Source organism: Apodemus sylvaticus, chromosome 17, assembly GCF_947179515.1.
Source record: "Apodemus sylvaticus chromosome 17, mApoSyl1.1, whole genome shotgun sequence".
NCBI classification, from domain to species: Eukaryota; Metazoa; Chordata; class Mammalia; order Rodentia; family Muridae; genus Apodemus; species Apodemus sylvaticus.
This window is the reverse complement of record NC_067488.1, coordinates 62,038,076-62,064,047: the sequence shown is the minus strand read 5'-3', so window position 1 is coordinate 62,064,047 and position 25,972 is coordinate 62,038,076. Positions and strand designations below refer to the sequence as shown.

At 40.9% G+C, this 25,972-nt stretch overlaps 1 protein-coding gene and 1 pseudogene across 1 annotated transcript in view; both read left to right on the top strand.

Annotated features, from left to right (window-relative positions):
• The window catches only part of Yaf2 (YY1 associated factor 2), a 52,270-nt gene that overhangs the window by 18,742 nt on the left and 7,556 nt on the right, over window positions 1-25,972 (top strand). The gene's annotated exons all lie outside the window — the stretch shown is intronic.
• LOC127668080 (60S ribosomal protein L30-like) lies at window positions 10,181-11,014 on the top strand (annotated as a pseudogene).

Sequence of the window (25,972 nt, the reverse complement as noted above, 5' to 3'; positions counted from 1 at the left end):
TTAGTGACTGGAGTGCTTTTCTACTTGGTAATAGTAATAGTAATAGTGATTTTAAAGACTTAATGACTTTTGATGTGAAGTCTAATGATTGCTAGCTCACCATGTTAGTTGTGTAAATTTTAGTATAAAATTTATAGGGCTGGAAAGATAGCTCAGTGGTTAAGATCACTAACTGCTCTTCCAAAGGACCCAGGTTCAAATCCTAGCACCCACATGGTAGTTCAGAACTGTCTGTATTTCTAGTTCCAGGGGATATGATAATCTCTCACAAACATATATGGAAACAAAACACCAATGTAAATAAGATAAAAAAATAATTAAAAAAATTTATATGGTGGCCCGATGATTCTGAGAAATGGCAGATTTTGAACAACTACTGTTATATTAATATTACTAATTAATGGTGATATTTAATTGAAATGCAAGTTTTGTAGCTAATTTTTGTTGTTAAAATATATCTTGCTATGGGGCTAGAGAGAGGGCTCAGCAGTTAAGAGCACCTGCTGCTCTTCCCAGGTCCTGAGTTCAATTCCCAGCAACCACATGTTGTCTCACAACCATCTGTAATGGGATCTAATGCCATCTTTTGGTGTGTCTGAAGACAGCAGCAGTGTACTCATTTACAATAAATACATAAATTAATTAATAAATAAATTAATAAATACATCTTAAAAATCTGTTTATACATCTGTTGTTATATTGGACATTTAAAACAAAATCTGTATTTTCCTTGTATTTCTGTCTTTGTCAGTCACATTATTTTTATCCCTTTTTATTTTGGTGAGTAAATGTTTAGCTTTGTGATGCATTCACATCTGTTTCTCCTGTAGCGCTACCTGAATTAATAATCTCAAGTAAAATTAAATAATCTTCTTATTCTGATAGAGAAGAAAAAACTGGATCACTTACCAGTAACTGGAGTTCTCCTATTGGGTAATCTCCACAGATCCACATTCTCTGAAGCTATTGTGAATGCCTTGAGGACCAAGGGACCGTTGTGATCCCCTCTCAGAAGGTAAGTGAGTGCCTGCAGCATGTCTCTAGCCTCTTAAGCCCACCCAGCCTTCCTCCTGTGCATCTGTGCTGCATGCCCTCAATTCCCGCGATGCCTTCACGAGGAGCCTGAGATGATGGACAGAAGCAAGGGGTGGATCTGTGAGGGAAAAGACCCAATAGGATAGCTCAAGTTACTGGTAAGTAATCTGGTTTTCACAAACGAGATTTTTTTCTCTCTCAAATTTCTTCTCTTTAGGAAAGTAATAGAAAGGGAGTTGTTTTGTTTACTTTTTTCTTTGGTCATAAAAGCTATTATGGATACTATAGCAAGCTATTAATAGATATATGCATAGGTATGACTGGTTCTAAAGATGCTTTTAGAAAGATAACTTTCTAAAAATGACATGTTTTAGGTAAATAGTGTAATAATTCTAATGTAAAACAGGAAAGGTGCTTGTTGAACTCTTATGAATTTATTTACAGTATCACTTAAGTGAATTGCTTGTTGTAATTTTTACACATACCAAATTTGGTCGGATTATTTTGGCACAGTATTCAGAACAGTAATAGTAATAGTAATAGTTGCTTTGTCTGTTTGAGACTAGTGCTCACTCTGTAGACCAGGCTGACCTTTGATGTGTCTGTGTCTCTCAGTGCTGAGATTTAAGTTTGTGCTTCCGTGGCTGACATTTGGTTTTAATCGATTAGCAGTTACCCCTTTCCTTTCTTTCTTAGCTTTGTACACAGCAAACATTCTCTGAGCTACATTTCTGGTCTGACTAGCATTTTTTAAAAAAGAGGTTTTTAGCTTTAGTTTTTGTTGTTGAAACTGGTTCTTAGAATGATCAGGCTGGCTTCAAAGTCCCTGAGTAGCTGAAGCTAGCCTTGAACTCCTGATCCTTCTGTTTCTCCCTCCAGACATGAGGATTACAGAGGCAGCCACCATGCCTGGCTGACTAGCGTGTGCTGAGTGGCACAGTTTTCAGTGAGCATTTTAGTTTCATTGAAGATGTATTTGAAGTATGATCTTGGCAGTGCTGCAGCTGTTTTTCCATGGTTTTTCACAGTTAGACTCTTGCTGTTATGAGCATTGATTCCTTAAGTTACAGGTTAGAATTATCTCTGTCTGTCTCTGTCCCCCTCCCTCTCTCCTTTTCCCTCTTTCTCCCTCCTTCCCTTCCTCTCCCCTCACTCTCCTTTTTCTCTCACTCATTTACTCAAACCCAAACTTGAAGCTTCCCAAGGAAGTGCTCTACTAGTGAGTTATGTTTGCTACAATTACATTCTTATTTTTGGTTTCTATTGTTTTGTACTATTACCAAATCACTTCTTCAAGGGCGTTTTAGTACACTGAGCCTGAGTATACTTCTATAACTGTTTTATAAATTTCATCCATACCTGAGTATTTAAAGCTGTTGTAATTCCATTTTAATTCTCTTCATATAGTCTTAATGTCTTCAATTTAAAACTTTGCCTTTTGCTCTCTCACTGAGATAGTTTAAGGCTCAGGTGGTATTTTTCCATTCTCTTGGAATGACTCTATGACTTGCCCATTCTTCCTTAAGGTCAGAAGTACTTCTGTCCCCACCCCACATGAGTCCTTTTTGGCTAGCATCGTTCCCTTTTGCTGTCACACATAGGTATGAGCACTGGTAGAGGCCAGAGGGCAGCCTCTGCCAGTCAGTCCCCAGCAGTAACAGTAACAGACATCATGGTGTAAATACACGGTCTCTCTGGGTCCTGGGGCACACTGATGAGGTTACGATGACCGCGTGCCTCACAGATGGATCCTCCTGTGTTTTTCCGGTGGTAGGCCGACAGCTGTGAGCCCCTCTGCCTGGCTTTTCCTGTGGGTTTCAGGGATTGAACTTGGGTCCTCATGCTTTTGTGGCAAGCGCTTTCCCAGCTGGGCTACCTCCCAGTTGAAAGCATCTGTTTCACCCGTGGTTTTCTGTGGTGCAACAGAAATTTTTAGCTAATTATTCCTGTGGTCATAGTTACCTATCCCACACTGTGTAGCCCTTAAACATTAACTCTTTGCTGTTGATCTGCTTCTGTGCATCTTAGGCTGACCTTGAAACCGCACAATTCCTGCTTTAGCCTCCTGACTGCTGGGATTACAGCGTGGAACACATTTTTAAATAATTAGAACCCTATTGAATGCTTTTTGAAAGCAAAGATAAAATTTTAGTATTTTCTCATCTCATGTGGTTCCTAAAGTTAGTAACTAATACAAAAATACCCACTAAAAATTAGTTTTTTACATAAATGCATAAATGGATTTACCAGTTTTTTTTTGTGTGTGTGTGTGTGTGTATGGAACATTCATTTACTTGCCATATAAATCCTATGTGAACTGTATTCTTTTCTTTTAAAAATTGGTACATTGAAATTCCAACCAGTATAAGACTAACTTTCATGGCACATTAAAAACTGAGAATGTGGCTTCCTGTTGTGGCATCATTGGCTAACAGCAGGCTGTGGTTCTGCACTATTCCATGCCTGTGGGTCTTAACACAGGCCGCAGGTGTTTGAACACCAGCAGGTTGAGGCACAGATGGCATGGTGGCCATCTCAGTATACAGACTAAGTCCTGTGGTGGACACTGTATAGAGTCAGTGTGTGAGCTGCACACCAAGGGCTCCAAGAAGTGTCTGGGTGTCCATAAGTAAGCACACAGCTGGAAGGGCACACACTGGCACCGCAGCAAGCAGGAGGAACTGAACAATTGCCGCCAGCCCAGAGGACGGTGCTGCCAAGGAAGAGAGAGAGGGAAGGGCCAGGCATTACGGCACACCCTTAACCCCAGCACTCTGGAGGCAGAGGCAGAGGCAGGTGGATCTCTGAATTTGAGGCCAGCCTGATCTACAGCCAGATGGCAATCTCCAGGCCAGCTAGGGCTGTACAGTGAGACACTGTCTTAAAACTTTGGAAAAGAGAATTGCAATTTTGAGAGTATTTATTATAATACTTTAAGACTATGTGCCGTCTTTATAAATTAAGCTACAAAGGCAGTGTATTTCATTTTTGAGGTTTGCATGTTTTAGGGGATTATTGCTTGATTTGTATAAATGCTTACTCTTAAGAATACCTGTTCAATCTAGGCATAAATGAAATTTAATTTTAAGGACACTAAAGAATGAAATGTTCTTTGGCAGATTTGAGTGTCTCTAAGCCATCTTGAGAAAACCTGCTCATATCTAATCATTAATTAGATGAGACTAGACGAAGAGCAGTTAGTCAGATGGCTTGATCATGGTGACGAGTGTGCCGCAGCGCGTCTCGGTGGAGTGTTGTGGGGCTGAGTGTGGCACAGTGACAACACGACACGGTGGAGTGTTGTGGGGCTGAGTGTGGCACAGTGACAACACGACACGGCGCTGATGCTGACAGGACTCTATTCTTTGAAGACATATGTCGAAATACTTGACTATGAAGCATCTTGAGTTCTGAATGGCTTCAGAAGAAGTAGACATTTGGGTAGGAAATATGTCTGGGCCAGAGTGGGAGAGAAAGAGCAAAGAGAACAGATCTTAATGTTGAATCCATTTTAAGACGGGTTTCAGATTAAGCAGGCTTTACCTACTCAAACACTCCAGGGTCATGTTTGGTAAGAATTAAATCAGGAACAGGGTCTTAGCTGTGAGAGGTGGCATACACCTGTAATCCCATTGAAGGTAGGACATCTTTTCTTTCTGCATGAGGAGTTTGAGGCCAGCCTGGGTTGACCCTGTCTGAAACAGCAACAAACAAACAAACAAACAAATCGACAGTCTTGTTGGGCATAAGCTCACACCTGTAATTAGTTCTGAGTGCTTCCATTGTCGACATGAGCCTTGACACCCAGACTGTATATGCATTTTAATGTGAAGACCAATCTATATTGTAGGAAGAGTCTTTTCACATTAAATGGCACATGGGACTAGACAAGCAATCATCGTATGTCAGCCTTTAGAATTATGGATTCATACTTGCCTGGTAATTTCATTATGTCTCTTTCCTTCTCCACCAAATAATATTATCAGTTATATATAGATAGTACCATGTTTTGTTTCCTCATCCATTGACAGATATTTGAATTGTTTTCACTTTGTGCTTATTGTAAATTCCTGCTAGGAACATTGTATGGAGAGAGAGAGAGAGAGAGAGAGAGAGAGAGAGAGAGAGAGAGAGAGAGAGAGAGAGAGAGTGAGTCTCATGTTCTTCAGACTAATCTGTAACTCCTTACCCTCCTTACCCCACCTCCTTCTCCTTGGTGCTGAGATTTCGAGCATGTGCTACCACACCTGGCTTTGGGTTTTTATTTTGTTTGTCATCCAGGGGATCAAAACAGTCTGTCAGTAAGTGACATCTTGGACCTTGTATGTCAGATTTTGAATATTTACCTGGAACAGAATTGCTAGGCAGTATAAACGCTGCAGCTTTGACCTTGGTGGGACTGCTAGGCTATTTTCCACAGCAGCACTCCATTTTGCTTCCTACCACTAATGTGTGAGAACTGGTTGGTAGGAAACAATGCTTGTAGGAATGGGGTTGTTGCTGTTTTCTGTACAAAGCAGAGTTGGAGTATATTCGGTCTCTTGAACCTACACTTTACAGTGTGTTAAGGGCCACGGAGGAAGGAAGTGAGGCACTGAAAGCCTGGCCCAGCCTCCTACTGTGGCCAGATGGTTCCAAGGGACCCAGAATAAGGAGCTCCAATAGGATCAGAATGAGGAGGTTAAGCAGTAGGTCACATGGCACCGGCTTACATTATCTCCTCCCTCCATCTTCTCTCAGATTCCTCCTTTATCCTCCCAGCTCCTCTCAAATTCATGACCTCTTATTATTGAACACACATACACACATTTATAACAACACCCTGTTGAGTCTCTTTGTTACTGCTGCCATTAATTGTCTGTAGCTCTTTGTCTGAGGGCCAGGGGTCAGGCCTTGTGAGATTCCCCAGCCGCATCGGTGTGTGCTTTCTCAGGGCTTGTTTAGGTAACCACCTCCCGTGTCATAGAAGACGTGATCTTCAGAGGCTCACTGGTACTTTGGCTCTTAGAGCCTCTTTGCCCCACTCCCACTGTATTCATGACCCTTGCATGTTGGAGGCCTCCACTGGGGCTGAGCACTCCACTGATGGCTGTTATCTGCATTTTGATCAGTTGTGGCTTTATGTAATGTCTTCATCTTCAGGAAGAAGCTAGTTTGATGAAAGGTGAGGTGAGGGCTATGCTGACCTGCAGGTTAAGGATTAAGGACTTAGTGTAGTTAGGAATACCTCACAGGGAGTGGGCTAGGTTTACAGTCCCATGCATGAATAAGTTTGTTTTGTTTTGATTTGGTTGTTGTTTGTTTTAAGCAAAATCTCACTATGTAGTCCTGGTTAGCTTGGAACTCAATATGTAGACAAGACTGGTGTCAAACTCAGAGAGACCTACCTCCCTGCCTCTGCCTCCTGAATGCTCAGATTAAAGACATGTGCCACCATGCCTGGCTCGTAAAGATCAGTTTTGATGTTGGTGTTGTATTGTATCCTGGAGTTCACCTTTGTAATTCTCATTGGCAGATACTTATTTCTATAGGACTGGTAGGTTTTGGAGAGAAGGTCCTGACTTTATCTTTTATATTGCTGGTATTTTTTGCAGTGAGATCTAGGCATGTGGTCTTTCTTAGTTCTGAGTCTGCTGTGGACAGAGCAGGTTGGGGCAGAAGAGAGAATGTACAGACAGGCTGGATCTAGAGGCTGGAGATGGCGTGGGTGGAATGAACTCAGGTGGACTGAGGGGACTGGGCTGCTGCACAGGATGTGCTTCCCGTTCCATGCCTGGAGAGTGGGTGTACCTGGCTGGGTAGCAAGGCTGGATGTGGGGTGGGAGAGTCCTGTGGTTTGGGGGTTAGTTAGGGAGGATCCTGACCCAAGCCTAGGATTCCTTTTTGTTGTAGACAAGGAAGTCCAGACTAGGTTGATGCTGTGGGACCCAGACTAGATCTCATGGGTCTGGGGAAAGGCGTGGATGGGAGGTCAGGAGATCTTAACCTGCAGTGGTTGGAAGCTGTACAGATAGGACCTGTGGGTTGTTGCTTGGCTGTGGTGCAGATAGGGGTGGTCTGACTAGGCACCAGATATGGTACCCGGGTTAGTCCCTGGAGGAGAACATGGGAAGTTTGTGTACTGAGTATCAGTTACTTTAAAAGAGCAAAACTCAATTTTGTATAGATCAATCCAGGAACAGTTTAAAAGGGGGGAAGCAGCGTTTGGTTAGTACGGCAAATGTTACCTTGAAACAGGCTAAAAAGAACACACAAAAGGAAATGCATTATGTCCAAACTCATTTATGGACACAGACATGAAAATTCAAATGTAGTAAAAATGTAAAGATGGTTTAACATTTGAAATTTACTTATTTAATTTTGCAAGTAAACTTAACAAAATTCTAAGTTTAGTAAAAGAAAATTATAAGAAAATTAAAAGAAAATTATAAATTATTTAATACTTTCATTCTAAAAATTAATACAAATTTAATAAATCTTTATTATATAATAAATAAAAATTAAGAAAAGTTAATATAAATACTATAAATTACTTCAAAGAGGGCTTGTTGATCAGTGTGATATTAACATTGTGACTAGACCTCAGTTCCCCACAGAATCCTCTTGTTAATTCATGATACATTTTTTTCAGAACAGACATTAATTTGCTGATAAAGGAAAGTAAATATATATTTCAAAGTTGAAAAAATAAGAGATAAACTTCACAAACTATAGAAGTGAATCTTTTTTGACCTGTAAAACAAGTGCTTTTCCAAGTCTAACTAGGATCATGAATTATAGTGAAACCTTAAATTCATTCTTGTTAAAGTTAAAAGCATAACGAATATGTCTTCATTGGTAATATAATAAAAAAGGGGCAATCAATTCCAACAGACTTAGAAAGAAGGAGAGGAAGAGAAATGAGATAAACAACTTTCTAGAAAATTTAATTTTCAAAAATGTATCATTAGTGTGTGTGCTGGCTAGTTTTGTCAACTTGACACAAGCTCGAGTTATCTGAAATGAAGGAACCACAATTGAGAAAATGCCTCCATAAGATCTAGCTGTTGTCAAGCCTGTAGGGCATTTTTAAGTTAGTGATTAATTGGGGAGGGCCCAGACCATTGTGGGTGGTGCCACCCTTGGGCTGGTGGTCCTGGATTCTATCAGAAAGCAGGCTGAGCAAGCCATGAGGAGCAAGCCAGAAAGCAGCACCCCTCCATGGCCTCTGCATCAACTCCTGCCTCCAGGTTCCTGCCCTGCGTGAGTTCCTGTCCTGACTTCCATGATGAACAGTGATGTGGAAGAGGAAGCTGAGTGAACTCCATTCTCCCCCGAGTCCTTTGGTTGTGGTGTTTCATCACAGCAATAGTGACCCCAACTAAGATTATGTGTTTCTAGTGTGTGTGACGTGTACTCTGTCATAATGGGAAGGTCAGAGGACAACTTTTAGGAAATATTTCCGTCTTGTAAATGGCTTGCCAGGCTTTCGAGGCAGCTACTTCTATCCATTGAGCAGTCTTGCTGGCTCTTTCCAGAAGTTATAAAAGAAATGACCTTATTTGTATTAATAAGAGAAAATGGGAGTATATTCATTATAGAAAACTTTAAGTTCCCAAAATTTTATTGAAGAATGTAAAATTAGGCAGGGTTAACAGGATATTCTATTTCTATGGATAGGAACTTTAAGGTTCATATGAAAACAGATGTTATTGAAATTACTTCTCTGAATTATGTGCATGTAACACTAGACAGTAATCATATGGGACTTTTTTTCTGGACATATGTGTAAAATGATCTTTGTGTAAAAAATGTAAAGTATAAAAATGATCATGACAGTTGTGGAAATGAAACAGGGCTCACAGTGTTGTGTAAGTCAGACCTGGTGTACACTGAAATCCCAGCACCTAAGAGTTGCAGACAGCAGGAGTTTCGAGATTATTCTCAGGCTACTGAGTTGATATCTCAAAACCAGAACTGTGGCTTTTAGGCTGAACTGCAACATAGCAGTAAAAATAAATAATGCAACATGTGATGGGTATTTTAGGCAATGTTGGATAATAGAAGTGAGAATCTGAAGCATAGATTGAATGATTTCATTTATGGGAAGTTCATAGATGGTATGAATGATTCGATTGTCCAAAAATACTGTTCTTGAAAGCATGATACTGATGAGGAGAGAGCACTAGGGGACCTTCTGGTCTATTAGAAATGTCAATATCCTGATCTGAAATAACTCATAAATCATACAGAGATGTGTGTGTGTGTGTGTGTGTGTGTGTGTGTGTGTGTTCTTTCATGTGCAGGACCTTGTGAGAGTTTGCAGGTCTGACATCAAACTCTAGTGTCTTTTCTCAGGAGCTCTGTCTCCTTTGTCTCTTTGAGACAGGTCTCTCACTGAACACTGGGGTTTGCTGACAAGGCTAGGCTAGCTGGGGTTGCAAGTGTGAACCACCATGCGAGGCTTTGTAGGTAGGTGTCAGGCTCTGAACTCAGGTGCTTATGCTTGTGTAGCGAGTAACTTACTGAGTTAGTTTCCCAGCTATGAATAGCTCATTCTTTTAAGAACTTAGTCACCCTGAGAGTAATCCCTGTGAGGGTGATGGCCTGGACGACCCCATTACTTCCCACCATACTCCCTCTTACAGTTCCAACCCCTCCCAAGGTGACCACACTGTGGGATAAGTTTCTAACACATGAATCTTAGGATACATCATCTTTTGTTTTAGATGGTCTCATATATTCATACTGATCTTAAGCACTTCTCAATTTATTAATTTTAATTTTTTGCTTTTGAGACAGGATCTCATGTGTAGCCCTGGCTGAGTTCTACATATGGGTCAGGCTGGCCTTGAACTCACAGACAATGCCTACCTCTGCTTCATAAGTGCTGAGTTATTTTTTTAACAAAAGGCTTTAATTATGAAAATCACAACATATATTAAAGTTCAATTAATATGATAAACATACATTGAGTATATGGTAAAAATAAGTTTCAAATGTATAAAAATTAATGTGTTCTACAAATCTTCAATTTTTATAAAAATTACGTATTTGTAAAATTCCAGAAAAATTTATTCTGTATTTGAACGTAAATGTAAATTGCAACTTTTAATTCATAAAATATAAAGAAATTTAAAATACTTATCATGCTGATACTCAAATTGCTACTTGTTTTATCTAAATTTAACAGTGAATGGTTAAATCTTAAATATCTATATAAAAATCTCAGAAAGTCCTTTTCGCTCCCGGGCCATCTTGGCAGCTGATCTTGGTTGGGGTTGTCCAGCACCTAAGGCAGGAAGATGGTGGCCGCAAAGAAGATGAAAAAGTCTCTGGTGTCAGTCAACTCTAGGCTCCAGCTTGTTATAAAAAGTGGAAAGTACGTGCTAGGGTACAAATAGACTCTGAAGATGACCACACAAGGCAAAGCGAAGTTGGCTGTCCTCCCCAACCACTGTCCAGCTGTGAGGAAATCTGAAATAGAGCACTATGCCATGTCGGCTCAAACCGGTGTCCATCACTGCAGTGGCAATAATATTGAACTGGGCACAGCGTGTGGAAAATACTACAGAGTATACACACTGGCTGTCATTGATCCAGGGGATTCTGATATTATTAGAAGCATGCCAGACATACTGGTGAGAAGTAAACAAGTAAGTTTTCCTTTAATAAAGCTTTGTCAGAGTTCCTTTTGAAAAAAAAAAAGCTTAGAAAACTTTATTAAAATTCTGTATCTCAAACAAAATATAAACTGTGTGATTTCTAAGGTCACTTCTAAGCACTAAAATTCTATGGTTTCCACAAAATCATATGTGTAGATTAATCTTGAATTTTATCATTGGGCAGCAAATGTCTTGTACACATGATACCCACCAACAGTTCTACTACCGACTCGGCTTCGGTCATTTTTATATAGTACAGAAATTTCACACTTCACCTTGTACTGCTCCGTTCTCCTCAGAAGTCACTTCTCTCTGTACTAGAAGATGGTCTGTAATGCGGTTAACTCTAAACAGCTATAAGATACACTTGCCCAGAAATATATGGCTTCTGCTTTCCCAGTGGTATTGTAGATGTTCTCTTTCTGAGGGTATATTTTGGGGATAATGTGAGAATTTTCCAATGTATACTATTGATATTAATATGAAAGATTTTAAACTATTCTCTATGAGTGATAGAGAATACCTGAATCTGTATGGTTCAGGTCTGATCTGCTGTTCTGATGACGAGTGCTGGTTTTAAAGGTATGTGCCATGCCTCATTTGGCCTCATTCTGTGTAGTTGAAGATGACTCTGAATTTTTTATCTTCTAGCATTCACTTTTCAAATGCTAGCATTACCATCAGCTTTTTTGTTTGTTTGTTTGTTTTTTGTTTTTTGAGACAGGGTTTCTTTGTGTAGCCCCGGCTGTCCTGGAACTCACTCTGTAGACCAGGCTGACCGTGAACTCAGAAATCCACCTGCCTCTGCCTCCCAGAGTGCTGGGATTAAGGGCGTGCGCCACCACCGTCTGACGACCATCTGCTGATATTCTTAAGCCATATCCAAGCGATAACACTCAAGAGTACACACATGCAAGAACACATGTAAGAACACACCATTCTTATAGACAGTGAACAGCAGAGGTGAGATTCAGACCTGAGACTTGAATGAATCAGTCATCTGGCTCCAGGGTTCACGTTGCCCTGCTGCCTTTCTGTGTATGAATATGGAGAAGACTCTGAATGCAAGGAAAAGGGAGATAGGCCATGACAATGATGATGATCTCACTTGTCGTCTTTCCCAAAACACCAAAGATAATGTCTTGTGTCTTTAGGATTCTTAGGTATCTGAGTGAATATGTCACTCTGGAGTTGACTAGCATCACTAGCCTAAGTTCTAAAGTTCTTGAGACATTTTCTGTTGCTTACTTTTCTTCCTTTGGTGGCCAGGAAAGACGAAGGTGGTTTTACTGAGAGTTCTATATAAAGCCAAAACACTGACATGCAGTATTTTAGTCTGTAAGAATTTCTGGTTCTCAAAAATTCATTCAAATTTCAGCTTTTTGCAGTAGATTTGCTTTATTTATTTGTTTTTTTACATACTATTTATTTATGTATGTATTTATTTATTTGGTTTTTCCAGATAAGGCTTCTCCATGTAAGAGTTCTTGTACTCAGAGAAATACTCTTGCCTCTACCTCCTGTGCGCTGGGTTTAAAGGTGTGCACCACCACACCCAGCCTTATTTTATTTTATTTTTTGAGACAAGGTCTCTCTACATAGCTCTTGCTGTTCTAGAATTCACTGTGAATACTAGGCTGACCTCAAACTTAGATCTTCCTGCCTCTTCTTCCTAAAGGCTGATATTAAAGGCGTGCATCACCATGTTCAGCTAAATTTAATTTTAAAAGTTAGTAGACTTAAAATTTTGGGATCGTGGAATTGTTTTTCTCATTGCTATGCGTTCACTGTCTTTGAATCAGTGTTATCGGATAAAACACTGCCTGTGTTTGCTTTGTTAGTGAAATGGTTTCTACAGGCCACCTTCTAAGTTATCAAACAGACTAAGCACTATTTCCAGGTGATATTAAGATTAATAATGTGAGAAATTAAATGCCTTTCATATCTGTCATGGTATGTTATAAAAATAATGCTTTTATTTCCTTTCTCCATAGGTAGAGGGGTGTATTTTATGGGTGGTAAGCAAGAGTTAGAAGATGTAAAATACTCCCAAGAGAAAAAATTTAAAGTTAAAAGCTAAGGAGGGATAAATTGAATAAATCCTAGTGAGTGGCGTATCTCATTTTGTGAAGATTAACCCTTAAGTTTCAGTTGAGAAGACCCAAAATACAGCTCAGCAGATGTGATGCTAGGTAGATGCAGTTAAGCCTGGTGAACCCTGTTTCACGTGTGTAGTGCCTCTCTGTGACTGTTGTTACTGCTAAGTGTGCATGCTGGAAGCAGGAGTTCACTTTGAATGTCTCCCTCTATCGGTCCCCACTTTGGCTTTTTAAGATTTAAGTGAGCCAGCTGCTGGAGCGGATTGGTCAGCGAGGTGGGTGATGTGCCCACCACTCCCGGGGTTTCTGTGGGTTCTAGGGATGGATGCATTCTCTCATGCAGACATGGCAGGACCTTACTGCCTGCCACTTCCCCAGCTCTGTGAGTGTTGTGTTATACATTAGAGTTCTTATAAGGAATTGTAAAATTTAATTATCTTCATGAAAAATTAAATATACATGGAAGCACTTGATCTTACCACAAGCATTAATGAATAGAGCTATATCCCAGGTATTTTCGTTTTAAAAGATCCTACTGAAAATGGTAAGAGATGAGGGCCACAAGCATTAATCTTTCTCTTGAGAGGTAGTGACATCCTCACATCGCCAGAGCATAGGGATTAAAAGGGTCCTATTCCATCCATAGTTTATAGCTTAATTCTTACATAGGACAGGAAAGAAGAAGACTTTAATGGGCCAGCCATGGTAAACTATCTGTAGGTGACACTCTTAGGTGGTTTTCCACATAGTCAAGTTCAGGTGACAGTGTCCCATACCTATATCCCTCTGTCCTTCTTAATCACAGATTAGTTAGAAAGTTCTTTAAATGTAATCTAATTCTGGACTGAGGCCAGTGCATTCAACAGAGTGTATTCCTTGAGAATTTTATATACAGGTGCTGGGAACTAGGCTCAGGTCCTTAGGAAGAGAGTTATGTGCTCTCTACCACTGAACCGTCTTCCCATCCCCAAAAGCCTATATTTTAATTTTGTATTTTTTCTTCTTTTCACAATAAAACCGTAGAGACCCAAACCTTGTCTGTTTGTGTACTGTTGAGCTAAAATCATTTAGAAGATCTTGCTAGTCAGTATACACATTTAAAGTGTGACTATGAAGTAATCATTGTTTCTGCTGGGCTATTCTTTAGGCACTCTGTGTGTAGCTGTTTTAAACCTAATACCTTCACATGGATTCCTGACTGCTGTCTGGATGGTCTCTTTCTTATCCTGGATTTTCCATTCATCTGAAAATTGTATGTGCCATACCAGGATCTAAAGTATTGTTGAAATTCCTCCACCTTTCATGCGCTACTGTTGCCATCCTAGGCTGAGTCGTGGTCATCTCTGCTGGATTCGCACAGTAAATGCTGATTCATCTTACTTTAGTTCGCTCCTCTTCCCGTCTGTCTCCAGTTTGGAGCCAGGTCATTTTTATTATTCATATCAGGTTATTTTCCTATCTATATCTCTTCCTGTCCTTCTAATTTCTCATCCTAATTTGAATAAAATTATAAGTTTTCTCTGTGTCTGATTGATAGACAATATGTAATCTTACTCTTTTCTGTCTCAAGTGACTTTGACATTTTCTTTCACTCATTGCTCTTGAATTTACTTTCTGGGTTTTTTTTTTTCTTTTTGATTTGGTGTTTTCGAGACAGGGTTTCTCTGTGTAGTCCTGGCTGTCCTGGAACTCAACTCTGTATACCAGGCTAGTCTCGAACTCAGAAATCCGCCTGCCTCTGCTTCCCAGAGTGCTGGGATTACAGGCGTGCGCCACCACCTCTTGTGGAGCCTCTTGTGTTTTGTTTTGCTTTTTTTTTTTTTTTTCACTTTTGTAAACCTTAAAAACACAATCTCAACTTCTGAAATTCAGATGACACAGTGGGTGGAGGCGCTTGCTGCTTAGGCTTGTCCACCTAAGTTTGATCTCTGCATGATCCCACTACAGAAAGAAAGACCCTCCTCCTGCTGTTCTCTGACCTCCACCCAGAAGCCCTGGCTCTGTGCACCTGCACTTCAGTGTGCATGTGAAGTGCTGACACTCCTCCCTCCCTCCTAGGCCAGGGGAGGACGCCTTCTGGTAGAGTGCTCGCCTAGGCCGTGTGACCGCTTTCCTCAGATTGCAACTTAGAGGCAGCACTTGGACTGAGAGATTGTACATCTTAAGTGAATCAGGATAGTCTGCTGGGAATCAGGCCCAGTAAGGGAGCCCAGTAAGGGCTCTTGAGAGACCTTCTCATGCCGACAGGATTGGCTCAAGTAATAAACTAATGATGCGTCTAAGTTAAAATTTCTCAAGTGGGCAGCTCACTCTACTGTATAAGTAGTGGGGTGTGAGCTCCGCATCATTTCTCCAGCACTGTGTAAACTAGGTGTGGCACACAAGTGTCACCCCAAGACACAAAGTGTAGTTCGATAAAATTAGAGCATCAACTTTCATTACAAGAAAATTAAGTGGGGCTGGGAAATGGCTTCGTCAATAAAGTGTTTGCCACAAAAATAGAACCTGAGGTCAATTCTTAGTCTTCACACAAAAGCCAGGCTTGCTAGTGCACACTTGTAATTCTAGTGTGGAGAGACTGCTACATGACCCTCTGGGGCCTCCTAGATAGCCAGTCTAACCTAACTGATGGATTCCAGGGCTTCTAAGAGACATTATCCACAAAGGTCAAGGTTGACAGCTCCTGAGGAGCAACACCTGGGTTGACCACCATCTTCCACATCCACACACAAGCACGTGCATCCACATGTCCGTGTGCACATGTACACACCTGCATCTGTGCAAGACCAGACAAGTTCTCTTAGATTTGAAGGTAATCTAAGCAGAATTAGGGCTACAAAAAGGAAAGTAACATTAGTATAAATGATGCTAATGTCTATTAGGAATAGTTGGCATAGCTAGTAAGTCATAAAATACAAGCTCAGTGTCGTGGTACATAGTTAAATTCCAGCCAACAGAAAGCTGGGTTGGGAAAGGTTGTGAGCTCAGAGGCAGCCGGAATCACAGAAGAATATATCTTGTTTCCCAAAAGGAGAGGAGACAAGGAAAACAGATTATTTTTGGTAGGAAAATAAGAATTAATAAAAATGACCATACAAGAGACTGAAACCTTGAACTTACTAGGCCCAGATAGTTTTGTGCGGGACTTTTTAAAGATTTTCACAGAACAATTTGGTAAATAATCAAGCTGTCTGAGAAGAAAGACAAAGTTGAAGTTTCTTGTTGTTTTCTTAAAGCATTAAATTCCTGTAAGTCAAAGTTGCTGTGGATAAACGAGTTAATGGAAATACAGCACTGAAGAGTACTGCCTTATGTAGAGAATGGACTCAGTAAATATCAGTGCCCTAGGAGTAAGAGCCGCAGGGCGGGCCAGTGAGACACCAGGCGGGGCAACACACAGAGAGCACAGTGTGTTTGAGCTGCACTGACTCTAAGACTATTTGGGGACATACATACAGTAAAATGTTTTAAATACAATTGTATATTAGTAAAGGAAAAATTACAGCTTTCGAAATGATTTAGATAAGTTGAAAATTCATTCCAAAAAAACCCACCAAAAAAAAACAAAAAAAAACCCAAAAACCAGTGTGTTAGCAAAATTAAATAATGCACTTCAAAACCATAGTCAAGAATGTGCTCATGGGGACATAGTGGAGATTAAATGAAGGAAATGCTCTTGTTCTATTCCTTTGACAATAATGAATATACTCAGTCACAGAAACTGGAGAAGTGTGATGAGAAGACAGCCTGACGCTTTGATGAACACCCAGGGCTCTGGTGTGAGATGCAGTAACTCACATGTAGAATAACTTGTCTTGCTGAAGTCCTCAGTTTTGTAACTCCCATGGTGGGGTCACGCAACCTCTTCAGTTGTCTAATAGTGAAGCCAGCACACAGCCGCTGTGTTTGTGAGCGGTCAGGGGATATTTTAGATATCGCCTTCCCTTCTTCCTGCTTGCCAAGCACCCAGGATGCTCCAGGAAGCTTTAAAGGCTGCTGTTCTTTCCTTCTGAGCTTGTAGTTACAGTATATAAGAATTACTTTGTAAAATAATCAGCACTTATATGGTGAAATGTTTTTTATTTTTGGCAACATTATATATATAATATATATATATATATAATATGGGGACTACTTGTATGTGTGCATGTGTATTTGCATGTTGAAGGTGTACATGTCTGGATGTGCTTAGAAGTTAGTGCATATATGTATGGAGGCTCGAAGTTGATGTTGAGTGTCTTCTTCAGTTGCTCTCTACTGTCCTGGGAGAGGGGCAGGATTCCTCACTGAACTAAGAGCTCTGGCTTTCCTAGTCTAGCCAGCCAGCATGTCCTGGGCATCTCTATTCTCTCTCCTAAGGCTTGGAGATTACAGGCACTTGCCATAGCTACTTGGCTTTTGTGTGGGTTTCTGGGAATCTAAATTTTGTTCTTTAAATTTTTATGGCAAGAACCTCACCTACTGAGTTCTGTCCCCACCTATTATTATTATTATTATTACTATTATTTTGGTTTTTTCAAGATAGGATTTCTCTGTATAGCTCTGGCTGTCCTGGAGCTCACTCTGTAGACCAGGCTGGCCTCGAACTCAGAAATCCGCCTGCCTCTGCCTCCCAGAGTGCTGGGATTACAGGTGTGCGCCACCACCGCCTGGCCTGTCCCCACCTATTAATTCTTTCAGATTATGATAGACATTAAGTTATAAGCAGCTGGAAAGGCTGAAGTTGTTAATGGGTGACGAAAGTTGCCAGAAGCAATATACTGAGAAGTAGTAACTGACAATAGGACAGGAGACAGGAGAATGACCAGCTAGGATGACACAACCTTCTAGAAGTGCTATCTCAAGTGTGGGCAGATGGCCCAGGGAGCCTTGCTGTGTGAGGTTCCAAATGTTGCTTGGGAGTTGTCAGAAGCACACAGCACTGTGCATTGCAAGGATGGGTGTTAGGATTTGGCAGACCTGATCAACTGATCAACTGATCGAGACTTGGAAAGTGACCATGACAGATTTCTTCATTCAAACAGAATTTAAAATTAAGTGGATAAAAGTGAGAAGTCATTGAAGCTGTTGCATATGTCACTTAAGGAATCCTTAAGATGAATAACGTTTATGTAATTAAGAGAGTGATGCATATATTTAGTCCACTAGAGAATCAATTTTATCTAAATACTTCATTTATCTATTAACTAAATTATTATATAAAAATTATTATATAAAAAACATTACCTAGGGTTCCGCATGGTCATTTCTGTGCAAGAATAGGATCTACTAGGAGTGCCTTCCCTGCACATTTCGCCACCCCTTCTCACTTCACCACTAGCATTAGTTTTCTTTGCCTCTCTTGACAGGTTTGTGTTTTCTTTTACCTGTACATTTATGTTTTTAGTTATTAAATTTCTAATTGCTAGTAAAAGCACACTGTATATAATTAGATGATGTACTGTTAAGTGTATAGTTCTTACATGCAAAAATATCCTTACATAGCCCCCCTGAATCTGTACATAATGATGGTTGCTCTGTGTAAGACAGTGAAATTTGTCTCAAATGTACTTTTGTATTCTGGATAGCCTGAGTCTAATCTTCAATCAAAGGTGTCAAGTTATCTAATGTCTGGTGGCTGGTTGGTTCATTGATATTTCATATTTAGACATTTGTTAGTTTAAACAAAGCATTTATATTTTAGCTCTCTGTGCTAAAATGATTTTTGTTTAGCAGAATACAGATAGGAATCAAAAAGTCACTTAAAACCGCAACTTCCTTTCTGTCATCTGATCTGGAAGTAGCTAACTTTACAAAAGTCTTGGTGATTTTTCACTGGCTTTAGAAAGAGAAGCCAGAGCTTGCTTGAATTGGGCATACACAGACATACAAATATACACTTGTAAATAAAAATGGCTTTTGCCTCTGATGTAAAAACGTTATACAGTCTACATAAATTTTGTTATGTCGTGATTTACATGGCATCATGTTTAAACTAATGTAGAAACAAACAGATGTCACTTTATGGTGGCCTGGCTTAACAACTTACTGACATGCTGTGCTTCATCTTCTGTGGCAGCACTGTAGGTTGTGAGCTCCTATGTACACATACGGACATCTGCATGCCCGCCCCCTCACAGCCAAGATGGGAGGACATGTCTACTGTAGGGCAGCTAGTGTCAGACACCTCAGAGTTCTCATGTCTAGCCCCAGTGTCCTTGCTTTGACAGTAGTGAGGATTTGAAGTGGACTATTTTCAAGTAATCCATTATAAAACATTTAAAATTATATGTAAAATCTATTAATTAAAAATGTTAACATAGATTAAGTTCATGAAATATGACTCCTGGCTGTAGACTCCTCATTCTGTCAGGTAGAACCTCCCACAGCCTGACTCCCCTGATCTCCACAGCGGCCCTCTTGAAAAGCCTCTTTTTCTTTCAACTGCTTACAGATTTTCTTGAAAGTGCTTTGTAAATTCTATGTGTCTTTGGACATGGTAGCTTTGCTCTTCACGCTTCCTCTGCTTTGACTGTTAGGATTAGGGTTGGGGTTAGGGTTAGGGTTTCAGCATTGCTTGTTGAAACGCTACCCAGGGACTAGCTTGTAAAACCCTGTTTTCAAGAACAGTTTTCTTTGACTTTGAGGTGCTGAGGTGTTATTTATATTTCTTGCCTTTCAAATTTATTCAGCAACTACTTTGACATATACTGTGTTAGAAGCCTTTATCGGGTTCCTCCTGCTGCTTTCTACCTAGTTGGATCTCGGCGATGCTGGAAACCGCCTGGCCTGCCTTAGGCTCATTAGGCTCTCTTCAGTGCAGCATCACAGTGTGCATGTAGAGATTGTAAATGAACCTGATCTCCACAGGGGACCTCCTTGTTTTCAAATAGATATTGTGTAACAAAATTGTACATGTGCCATGCTTTTAGTTTCTAAAAGTAAAATGCATTAGCTACTTACAAACTAGGGCCAGTGAGACAGCTCAGCGGGTGAGGGTGCTTGTTTCCATGCTCTGTCACTGTGAGGTTGATCCCAGGAGCCTCATGATAGACGAAGAGAAGGTTCTCCTACAGCGTCTCTGATCTCCACAGGCTCAATGGTATACACACATAGACACACAAACACAAATAAATGTAGTTAAATATTTATAAAATACTAAAGATAATTTCAAAAATTCAAAAATCTTAGAGCAGTGGTTCTCAGCCTTAATGTTGTGATCATTTAATACAGTTCCTCATGTTGTGGTGACCCTCAAGCATACAATTATTTTCATTGGTACTTCTTGCTACACAATTTTGTTATGAATCAATCATAATGTAATATTTACCTGGGACCCCCATGAAAGGGTTGGTCCGTCCCCAGTGGGGTCATGAAGCACAGGTTGAGATCTGCTGTCTTAGGACTATAGAAACAGTTGCAGCCTAAAATATTTTTGATCACGTTGGTTTCTTTTGCCCTGTCCACACAGCAGCTAGTTCCCAGAGTGGCCTGTGTACACTGACGAGCTGTTTTCCTGTTGCTCAGCTTTCTCTTTCTACTGCCCCCCTCTCCACATAGAAATGACTGCAGTTTTGTTCATATGTAAACAGGTTCACAATTATATTTTTTGCAACAAATTGCCTTAGAACATTTATTTTATCTGTTTCAGTAAGTCATAAGTTTGCTTCAGTTTTTAGTGGCTATTTTAGGCTCTAGATTACTCTTAAGTTGTAGTTAGTATTTGCTGAGTCCTGTCATGGTGGTCCATGCCTATAGCCTAATCCCTCAGGAGGCCAAGACAGGAAGATTGATAGTTCCAGGTTAGCCAGTTTAGCCAAACTCTGGGGAGGAAGGATGGAGTAGGGAAGAAGATGCTAAGTGAGGCTGCACTCATCTGAAGGCCTGACTTTTGGCTAACTCCTTCCAAAGATGGCTCACACACACTGAGTGCTGTGACAGATTGCCTAATTTCTTGCCGTGCACACAAATCCATAAAGCTGCTGAAGTCCTTTAGATAAAGCAGCTGGTTTCCCAGAGCAAGTGATCCAAATGATGAGCACAGAAGTTACAGAAGTCTCACTTTCTCATTTCCTTAATAATCTGATTATTTGAGCTGTTTAGAAGTGGGGGTGCTGTACAGTGGCAGGAATGCCATCAGGTGTGGGGCTCACTGGGTGCTCTTTTGGAGGGATGGAGAGAAGTAAAAAATAAAAGCAGCAGTTGACCTACCCTGTTGTGGAGTTGGGAAAGCCAGATTACAGTAGGGTGGAAAAGACAAACAGTTCTGTGGCGTTGTCAGGTCAGGACCTCAGAGTATAACCCTGCCACATTGATCAAAGACCGTGGAGAAGGAGAGACGAGGTCTCAGGTGGGCACACGCCTACCTCACCTTTGGTGCTGCCTGCATGTGTCTCAAGCTTTTCCTGACTCCATTGCCTGGAAAGCTAGCAATCAAGAGCAAGTGTTCTCGAGCATTTATTGATGTGTGTTCTAAGACAGTGTGTTAAGTAGTTTCTCATATTGTACATAATTTATTCACATTTTTTCATTCAATATACTTTGGTCATGTTTCCCCTTCTCTAACTCCTTCTAGATCCTTCCCATCTTAGCCTACTATCTTCTCTCTTGTTTAAAACACACACATACCCTCTCTCCAAAACAAACAAACAAACAAACAAACAAAAAACAGAAACAAAACACCCCACCAAAATGCAACAGGAAGATGTCGTGCTTCCCTCAGCTCCCTGGCCAACTACTTCTGCGCATAGGGTCCGATCTGGTGTGGTTGATGTTCCCAGGGACACCCCAGTGGGAAGAACTGGTTTCCCTTTTGCCAGCAGGTAACAGTTATAAATACCTTCTTGGTCAGAAGTGGGATACCATGTCAGACTTCCTCTTCTCAGTGTTGGAACCCTGTCTGCTTGAACCTCTGTGGGTCAGTTTAGGCTAGACCACCACAGTCTCTGTGAGCTCAGATGTGCACCAGTCCTGTTGTGTCTGCAAACACTGCTTCCTTGGAGCCATCCATTCCCTCTGACTCTAAAATCTTTCAGCTTCCTGTTCCCCATAGATCCTGAGCCTTCTAGAGGAGGGGCTTGATAGAGACATTCCTTTTAGGACATTCCTTTTAGGACTGGGCGCTATAAAGTCTCTCATTCAGCACTGTCCAGTTGTGGCTCTGTTTGTTTCCATCTACTGCAGGAAGAATCTTCTCTGATGTGGGTTGGTTGAGGCCTAATCTGTATGTCATTAGGAACCCTCTATTGTTATGTTTCTTTAGTAGCATACTAGTAGTTTTCTCCTGTGTAAACTGGATTCCCATGCAGCTCCCTCAGTCCAGCACAGTGTGTGCTGGGGTCATAAGCATGTGCTTCTGTACTGGCTTCCATTGTTTACTTTCTTATGTATTTATTAGCCAGAACAATAGCACATTGATCAGGTTAATTTTGTATGTGACATTTCATGGTTTAATAAGTACACTAATTTATTACTTGTCTTGTTACAAAATAGTTTAGGAAGGAAGTTTATTTAATAATGACATTCTTTACTTTCTGAGATAACTGTTTCCACCATTAAAAGACCCTACTCTTAAGTGGAGGTGAGGGAAGTTTGATCTGCTGGACTTTAGGGGTAGGTTTCTGGGGCCTGCTGGGAACAGAAGTGCTTCAAAAAGCAAGTCTGTCTGGAAGGCTGTGGCGCAAGGCCATTTTGCTAACTACAGCGAGCTCTCTGGAACGAGAGAGAGAGAGAGAGAGAGAGAGAGAGAGAGAGAGAGAGAGAGAGAGAGAGAGAGAGAGAGAGAGAGAGAGAGAACGAACATGGCTCCATCTTCTTAAAGTTGAAGATGTTTATGACCAGGAAGAAACTGAGTTCTGCTTAGGCAAGAGATGTGCTTATGTGTATAAAGCAAAAAACAATACCTTGACTCCTGGAGGTCAACCAGACAAAACCAGAGTGATCTGGGGAAAAGTAACCCGGGCCCACTGAAACAGTGGCATGGTTCGTGCCAAATTCTGAAACGACCTTCCTGCAAAGGCCATTGGACACGGAATCCGTGTGATGGTGTACCTGTCCTGGATTTAAATTAGTAGAAAGTAAAGAAATAAAAGTAGATTTGTGCTCTTAGGGAAAAAAGACCCTTCTCTCTCATTCAGCAGATTGTTCTTGTCAAATGGAAGAGAAATCACACTTTGTTCTGATCCCTGTGGACAGATAATGCATGCGTGGTGGAGTTGTACCTCTCTAGACATTATAAAGGCCTGTGATAAACTGTGTCCCTACTGCTGTCATTGAAGGAATTTTAAAGCCCATTCAGTCTCTAAAGAGCAATAGGGGATTTTCTTTTCAGTTAATAAATGTTTTCTTCTACACTATTTTCTTTTCATTCAAAGTTGAATGAGATGAAATAATCTTAGAATTATGGGGTACAGTTAGAATCTTCAGATGAATTGTAATCCTTTTCATTAGAATAAGAATAAAAACAGTGGAGTATTATAGAATATAGAAAAGCCTATGATAAAAGAAGAAAGATATAATTACTCAGAAACATGTAAGAAGTAATTTCGCTCTGACCCTTTGATGCATATTAGTTCCTTCTGGTCCCTCTCACCTTGTCCCTCTCTTATGTCCATCTTAGTGTGTTTCACCTCTGCTTCTTGCTGCAAACCCATTTCCCATGTTCCTTTGCTTTTCTTTGTTTAGTTTTCTGACACGGTAGGTTTAACCAGGGCCTTCTGGCTTTGGCACTGTCTTTTGGAGCCTGGTGGTAAACAACTGAAAACAATGGCTCCTCCCACAGGAGTCATTGACAACCATAGTTCAGCAGGATGGCCTGGGTTTCATGAGCCCTTCCCCGACTGTTATCACTGACTGTTAAGAGGCCCACTCTCACACAGGCCTAGTGTGTGCACCCACAGCTGCTTGCTACGGGGTCATGATCGCAGTGCTTGCATCATACCTAGAAAATAGTATGTCTCAGTCCTTCTCCCTGTCACGTCGCTCTTACAGTCTTTTACTCCCTTCCCTGTTCTGCAGTGTTCCCTGAGCTTTATGTGGGATGTTTTTGATGTCCTGATTAGGGCCAAGCAATCAACTGTCACTTTTTCTCAACACCTTGAAAAGTCTTAAGTCTCTTTAAGGAATAACATTTTTTATTTGTTTTGTTTTTGATTTCTTTTGAGACAGGGTTTCTCTGTATAGTCCTGGCTGTCCTGCAACTCAGTCTGTAGACCAGGCTGGCCTCGAACTCAAAAATCTCCCTGCCTCTGCCTCCTGAGTGCTGGGATTAAAGGCGTGCGCCACCACTACCCAGCAAGGAATAACATTTTTAAAGGCAAGGAATACAATAAAGGACACAAGGCACAGAGGTGATAGTTATGATTGCTTACCAGACGCCAGTTCTACAGTTCTGTGTACCCATGGCCAACTTTACACACAAACCCGCACACTCGGTATATTTGTTTGCTTTTCTTACCACTGATAAAACAGCTGACAGAGCAACTTAATGGAGTAGCGGAGGCCCATGGCTTCATAGTACAGTCCGTACCATGAGGAAAGCACCACGGCTCGGTCTGCTGTGCCGAGAGCATGTCCTGTAGTGTGTTCTTTGCATCCATCAGGCCAAGGAGCAGAACAGTTCTGTCGGGACCTCCCCAGTGGTCCAGTCCACTTCTTTTAAAGACTATGGAGTCTTCCCAAAACAACAGTGCATCTGGAGAACAACTGTTCAAATATATGATGAGCCAGTGGGAGACATTTTACACTGCAGCCATAGTATTTAGCATGCCTCATATCAAGTCTGTTGGTTCTCTTACTTAGAGGAGGCCACTGTTGTCCTCCCGAGATGCCCACCATGCCTTTTCCTTACATGACTGGAGGCTCTCATCCCTTACTATCCAGGTAGATGTTAGAGTTCACTGTTTCACCTCCACAGCATCCTGCTGGACCCTAGTACAGATCTAATTCTTTTTTCTCCACTGACAGATTCAGTTAGTTCTGTCGGTTTTGCCTTGTGGACTAACTATAGTATTCTCACCTATTTTATTCTTGCCATTGATAGTATAGTACTTTAGGGATATTCTGAATTGATAATTCATTTAAAATAAAGGATTTGATTCAGCTTTTTGGATTTATGATATAAATTTCACCATATTAATGGATGTTTACTTTCACAGTGGTTAGCCTGCCTGTCATCCCCTGTCTCTATAAGGAGCAATTATTCTAGGGAGAAAATCTGTTAAGAATGAAAAAGATTTCAAAGAATAAAAGACTAGCAACTCTATTGTAAGATTTGTGAGTCGGAAGGTTAGCATTATTTTCTTCTTGTATGAAAGTGGGAGTGTGGTATGGCAAAGTAGTGCCAAGTAGCTGATGGAGCCTGCTTGGTGACAGCCTGCATGGTGACAGCCTGCATGGTGCGAGGAACATGTCACAGTCACTCTTAGCCCTCAGTGCAGCATGGCGGTTGAATGTTGACAGTATATACTGTGTGTGACTGAGAAGAATGCTAAGTAACTGTCTTTTAGGTGCCTTTCTCTAAAGGAAGCACTACTTACAGTGATTATCAGTCCTACACCAGAAGAGGGCATTGGATGGTTGAGTCACCATGTGGGTGCTGGGATTTGAACTCAGGACCTCTGGAAGAGCAATCACTGCTCTTAACCGCTGAGCCATCTCTCCAGCCAAGTGCTATACACTGTAATGACAAAAATAAGGCACTTCAATTTGCTAATGGCTGGAAACTCCAGGTGTTCCACTTTTTAAAGATTTATTATTTTATGTGTATTTGCTTTTCCTGTGGGCATGTATGCAGTGTGTGTGTGTGTGTGTGTGTGTGTGTGTGTGTGTGTTACAGTACCTGAAGAGGCAAGAAGAAGACACTGGAACCTGGAATTACAGATAGTTCTAAGCTGCCACGTATGCTGGGAACTGAAACCGGGTCCTCTGCAAGAGCAGTAGGTGCTCTTAATTTGCTGAACCATTTCCACAGTTCCAGGATTTCCACTTTAAATTTTTATAATTTTGTTAGTAATATTTTTATATATTCATTTGTATTAAATTTGGGGGTAAAAGGGATGATAATACAGAGCTCAGTGTACGAATGTGTCAAAGCTATAATTAAATGGAGAGATCCAGTAGTTTAAACTGTCCTGCAGTGACAGTGTCTTAGCTACACTTTCTGTGTAGAGGACTTCCTAGTTTTAATGCCTCTTTGTTAGCACTAACCTGGACACA